This window comes from Parus major, chromosome 7 (genome assembly GCF_001522545.3).
Source record: "Parus major isolate Abel chromosome 7, Parus_major1.1, whole genome shotgun sequence".
NCBI lineage: Eukaryota > Metazoa > Chordata > Aves > Passeriformes > Paridae > Parus > Parus major.
In genome coordinates this window covers 37,015,521-37,021,604 of record NC_031776.1, presented here as the reverse complement: position 1 = coordinate 37,021,604, position 6,084 = coordinate 37,015,521, and positions in this window count along the sequence as shown.

The following is a 6,084-nucleotide window of genomic DNA, read 5'->3' as shown; positions in this document are numbered from 1 at the left end:
GGGCTGAGCTGGGGCTGAGCTGGGGTTGAGCTGGAGCTGAGCTGGGCTGGGGCTGTGTCTGCAGGGGACAGGCTTTGTGCTGCTGGCTGGGAGTCCCACACCAGGCAGCACTTTGGGAACCACAGGCCGGGCTCCTGCTGTCCCTGGGCAATGGACAGGGACCCCGGGCTGGCTGTGCCCTGCCTGGAGCCAGCAGGAGCGATAAATCCGCTGTGCTCGGTTCCCAGCGGCTCCCCAGCAAAGAGAGGAGCCCCAGGCTGTGAGCAAGGCCCCCGAGCCCCGTGCCTGGTGTCCCCATGGCCATGTGGGGCCCTGCCAGGCCGCAGCCCTCGAGCGGCCGCGCTGGGCCTGCGTGTGGCCTGTGCCTGGCCCTGCCTCAAAAGGCCCAGGGGAGGGCTCTGGGGCAGGGATGGACCACGCTGCCATAAATGGCTCCTTTCAAAGCAGAGCTGGAAAACACCGCCTGGATCTGATGGTTCCAAGCGCCTTTTCCACCCGGAGCAGGGGCGTCGAGCGGGGTTCAAAGGGTGCTCTTGTCCGAGCTGGAACGCGGCCCTGGCGCAGCCCCAGCCCTCAGACGCTCACAGACACGCACGCTTTCCTGCCTCCCTCCCTCCCCCTGTGGAAACTTCCCCAGATAATTGATCTTTTCAGGAAAGCAGAATAACAGACTCCGGGTCCCATCCTCGAGCAGCAGGAGTCAATGGGAATTTGGCTAATGACACTCCCGGGAGCAGAGCGAGCCTTCGATTTCCGATAGGGAAGCAGCTCCGGGAGGCAGGAGAAGGTTTGATGCAGTGCTGGGCTGGCACAGATGGAGCTCAGCCACGGGCAGCCGCGCTCGGCTCTGCCGGGGCCAGCCTGGGCCAGGAGCTTCACACAGAGCTTCTCCCAGCACCACAGAAGGTCTCCAAGATCAGAGTCCAACCTTTCCAACCTTCCTGCCAATATTCCCTGCAGAGAGGACACAGCCTCACCGGGAGCTGCAGAGGTTTCCCTGGGGCCAGACCCATGGCACCACCCGTGCTGGGGGTCCCTGGCCCCCCATGTCGTGACCCCCTCTGCAGGAGACACCTCCACACACCAATGCCCTCCACGGCACAAACTCTCCACACTGGAAAATGGGTGACTTCTCCAATATTCCCACTGAAAGCAACAGGATGACCTGAAGAGAAAAGTGTTGTCTAATGCACACCGAGAGACGTGGACACGGGTCTCACATTTCTGAGGAAAGCTGTGCCCCAGCTGTTTTGATGTGCACACACCCAGAGCTGCTGTGTTGAGCTGGTGCCATTGAGAGCTGCTCCACACAACCTGATTTTGCTGCTTTTTACCATGACAAAGGACTCGGGTTCCTATGAATAAATCTGTAACTAGACCACACACGATTATTAGGCTCCATACCAATTGTCCCTCATTAATGATTCAGAGGAGCCATTAGCATTTTGAGGCAAACAAGGTGTACTTAGTTAGCAGGACACGACCCAGCTGTCATTAAATTATATCTATGATTAATGATCTTCAGAGGCAGAGCTCTGAGCCTGGGCGAGGGTGAAGGGACAGGGAGGGGGTCACGGCTGGCAGTGGGATGCTGCAGGTGCCCTCAGATGCAATCATGGAATGGTTTGGGTTGGAAAAGCCCTCTGGGAACATCAAGTCCAGCTGTTCTCCCAGCATTGCCAAGGCCACCCATGTGCCCAAGTGCCACATCCACCTGGCTTTTAAATCCCTCTGTGGGGGGACCCCACCCCACCCTGGGCAGTGCCAGGGCTGGGCAGCTCTCCCACAAAGGAATTTTTCCTAACATCCAACCTGAACATCTCCTGGCACAACCTGAGGCTGTTTCCTCTCCTGTGATATCCAGAAGCAGAGAGAATTCTTTTTCTTTCTGGAAAACCTGATACCTCCTCAGCAGCTGCAGATTGTGATTAAAGGTGGTTGAGGAAACACAGGGCCAAGGGCTGAAGCCGAGGGATGGGTGACAGCAGTGTCAGGGCAGGCACAGACAACAGCTCAGGAAAAATGGTGCAACATTTAGAGAAAAAACTTTTATTTTTTGCTGCCAGATTTTAATTGAATTAGGATTGTTTGGGTTTTGTTCTTTTGAATGTGGTTTGTTTATGGCTGTTGGTGGAGAAGTCTCACTGCCATGACAACGTGCAGCAAACACACGGGAGAGCGCAGGGAGCCCTTTGTCACCGGCTGTCACTCACCTGCCAAGGGAGGGGAAGGGGGTTCCCAGCAGCAGAACATGGAAAACTCAGAATAAACCTGGGCTGAAGCACTGACAAGTTATCTGCACTCACCACAACTTTTCACAACGCTTGTTCCAAAATGTTGACAGGACAGAATGGAATTAAATGAGGCTGTGAGAAGAAGGTTGAGTTTCCATCTGAATTTGTTTTATCATAACGCTGTGGCAAAATCAGATTATTCTATTTTTCCTTGCCGGGCAGACCTTGCAGACACTCTGCAGTGCAATCAAGATTGTGTTTGATAAGAGTGCTCCAAAGCATCTCCCCAGTGATTTGCCATGTGAAAACAACCCTGAAATGCTGGGTGTCCTCTCTTTTTTTATGTTTTGGTTTGTGGGAGAGAGGATGTTCTGTGGAAACACAGGAGTGAATGAGCTGAGCAGGAAAAGCAGGGAGGCATGGCTGGGGCTGGCTGGGCCAGGCAGGAGGGGACAGGGATGGGCTGGCAGCAGCACAGAGCCAGCGAGGGACAGGGCTGGGGACGAGCTGAGCTTTGTCCCTCGCTGCAGGCAGGGCTCAGCCTCTGCTCAGGGACTTGTGTCCTCCAGCCTCCCCTCGGGGCTGGGATGCAGCCATGCAGGAAGGGGCTTTGGGCCCTTCTCCCTGTGACCTGTGACAGGGCTGGGGTGGCAGGGCACCACCACAGGCTGGGCAGTGGCCACAGGTGTCCCCATGGCCATGGGGACAGTGTCCCCCGTGCAGGCCCTGCCAGATCCCCTGCCTGGCCTCTCCATCCCCATTTCCAGGCTCCAGCCAGGAGCTTCCCTTCTCCTGGGGCTGCCCTGCCCTCGGCAGCACTGCTCCAGCCCCTCTGCTTCCATCCTGGGCTGGAGACTTTCTCCTGTTGAGAACCAAACATGGTTTGAGTCTATTGGAACACCAAAGCCCCAGACTGAGCCCCAGCAATGCTGAGTTCTGTGCAGACCCCCCTTTATCTGTTTTTCCCCCCGTGTCCCCACGGATGTCCCCATGCTCCAGCACAGCTGGCACAGCTCCCTGCTGCCCTGCACACCTTGGCTTGTAAAGACTTGTGGTTCACAGTGTCACCTGCTCAAACACAACGTGACATCGTGGGTCCAGACACAGGAAATCTCCCCAGCAGCTTCAGTGAGCCAAAACCTTCATAACTAATTCATGGCTAATTACATTATTAATATTTGAGTCTTTTTAAGTTGTCCCAAAGGCAGGAGCTGTGGGGAGGCACTTGGGGCTGTGTCCTGCAGGGGGACACCAGGCTGGGGACACGGGGCTCTCACTGCCAGCGTGGGGGAGGCCATGGCACCACTGACCCCACGTGGGTTTGTTAAAGCCTGACCATCAGAAGTGGCCTTTCACAGGATTGCAGGGTCACTGAGGCTGGAAAACCCTCCAAGGTCATCGAGTCCAGCCTGTGCCCAATCCCCACCTCGTCCCCAGCCCAGAGCACTGAGTGCCATGTCCAGTCCTTCCCTGGACAGCTCTGGGGATGGGGACTCCAAACCTCCCTGGGCATTCTTCCCCTCCGGGCCCAGCTGCCTGTCCTTGCCACCAGCAGTGTCCCCGCAGGGTGCTCTGCCCATGGACACACACAAAGACAGCAGCAGCTCACAGAGGTTGGGTTTCCTGGAGGGATTTCCTCTCCTCTGTCCCCCAGGGTGGAGGAGCCACGGGGCTGATGAAGGGCTGATGGAGAAGCAGGGACAGGGTGGGGACAGTGAGCTGGGGTTTCCTCCTGTCCCCAGGCCCAGCGTCAGCGGGGGAAGTGAGAGCGGCGGGGCTGGAAAAGGCAGAAGTGAACTTCATGTGACCTCAGCCAAGAGCCCGCTGAAGGTGACAGCCTGTCCCTGAGGCACATGTGACAGTCACAGCCTGGTGACACAGAACCCCGGGACAGGGCCTGCGGAGCAGAGCCAGGCACAGATGTGTCACAGCTGGGAGGACTCAGGATGAAAGCGGTCAGCTCCTGCCCACAGAGGTGTCCATTGCTGGCCACCAGCCCGAGATGTGGTCACTTCTTTACACGGCCCAGTTAGCAGCTGATGAGATTTTTGGTCACTTTTTGTCACCCTCCTCACCTCTTGCCCAAGACATGGAAGATGCTGCTGTGCAGAACCATCTGAAACTTCCCAAGGAGAAACCTCTGGGGCTGGTGCTGCCAGGCCCCCTGTCCCCTGTGACGTGTGTGAAGCTCCAATGTCATCTCCAGCCTGCAGCCCCCTCCTAAGCACGAGGGTCTGTGTCCAAAATCAGCTGCTGTCAAGCACCAAGGAACTGTGCATCCCTGAGGAGTCCTGTGTAATGAAGTTCAGGTGCCATTCTTCTTCCTAAAAACAGGATTATTGTTTTGTTTCTGCTAAAAACAATAAATACTGATTATTTGGTGAGGCAGGAGGTTGACAGGAGGGACACATGAGGCAGGGTGCAGCTGGGGCAGCAGAGCTGCTCCTCCTCTGAACCAGCTGGTGATGCAGAGCCAACCCAACAAGTGTTAAATCACAGGGCAGTGCTGCTGAGAGAGTGGGAGGTGTCTCCAGAGTAGAACAGGTTTTAAATTGGAGCCCTCTACTTAAACCCCACAGGAAATGAGAGGGGTCACAGAGGCAAAGATTGCACCACTGTTATATTACTTTAAAAGACAATCTGATTTCTCCACCAGAAATGGCAGTGGTTTTTGGAAGGTGTCTTTGACAGAAGATGCCATAACTGGGGGCTGAGAGCCCCGGGCTGTGCTCGGTGTTCCCAGGAGTGTGTGTGGAGCTGAGGCACTCCCAGGGCAGGGCCAGGCCAGGGGCTGGCTGGGGAAATACAAACTGCACTGGGGACACCTCCACAAGGCTGGGGGTGCTCCCACCTGGAGCACAGAGCAAGGCTGGGGTGCAGGCTGGGGCTCCTGTGGGCAGCACCAAAGCCGTGTGCCAGGCCCTGCTCAGTGCCCCAGTCCTGCTGGCAGAACTGCTGACCCACACCCCATCACCCAAATAAACATCTCCTTCCCTCATCCTGAGCGCTCCCAGCCTTCCCAGAGGTTTGTCACAGCTGGGACCTCCAGATGGGTCATGGAAACAGAATGTCTGCAGCACCCAGGGCTCTGCCTCTCTGGGGGTGGGGGCAGAAACCCTGCAAACAGCTGTGTGCTCTCCCAGAGCTGAGGGAGACTGGGGTGTGCTGGGGTGTGCTGGGCTGTGCTGGGGTGTGCTGGGGTGTCCTGGGGTGTCCTGGGATGTGCTGGGGTGTGCTGGGGTGTGCTGGGATGAGCTGGGATGTGCTGGGATCATACTGGGGTGTGTTGGGATGGGCTGGGGTGTGCTGGGGTGTGCTGGGATGTGCTGGGATGAGATGGGATGTGCTGGGATGCACTGGGATGATACTGGGATGTGCTGGGATGATACTGGGATGTGCTGGGATGTGCTGGAGTGTGCTGGGATGAGATGGGATGAGCTGGGATGATCTGGGATGTGCTGGGATGATACTGGGATGATACTGGGATGCACTGGGATGATACTGGGATGCACTGGGATGATCTGGGATGCACTGGGATGTGCTGGGATGTGCTGGGATGTGCTGGGATGATCTGGGATGCACTGGGATGATCTGGGATGTGCTGGGATGATCTGGGATGTGCTGGGATCATACTGGGGTGTGTTGGGATGTGCTGGGATGAGCTGGGATGTGCTGGGATGATCTGGGATGATCTGGGATGTGCTGGGATGATCTGGGATGATCTGGGATGTGCTGGGATGTGCTGGGATGAGCTGGGATGATCTGGGATGATCAGGGATGTGCTGGGATCATACTGGGGTGTGTTGGGATGTGCTGGGATGAGCTGGGATGATCTGGGATGTGCTGGGAT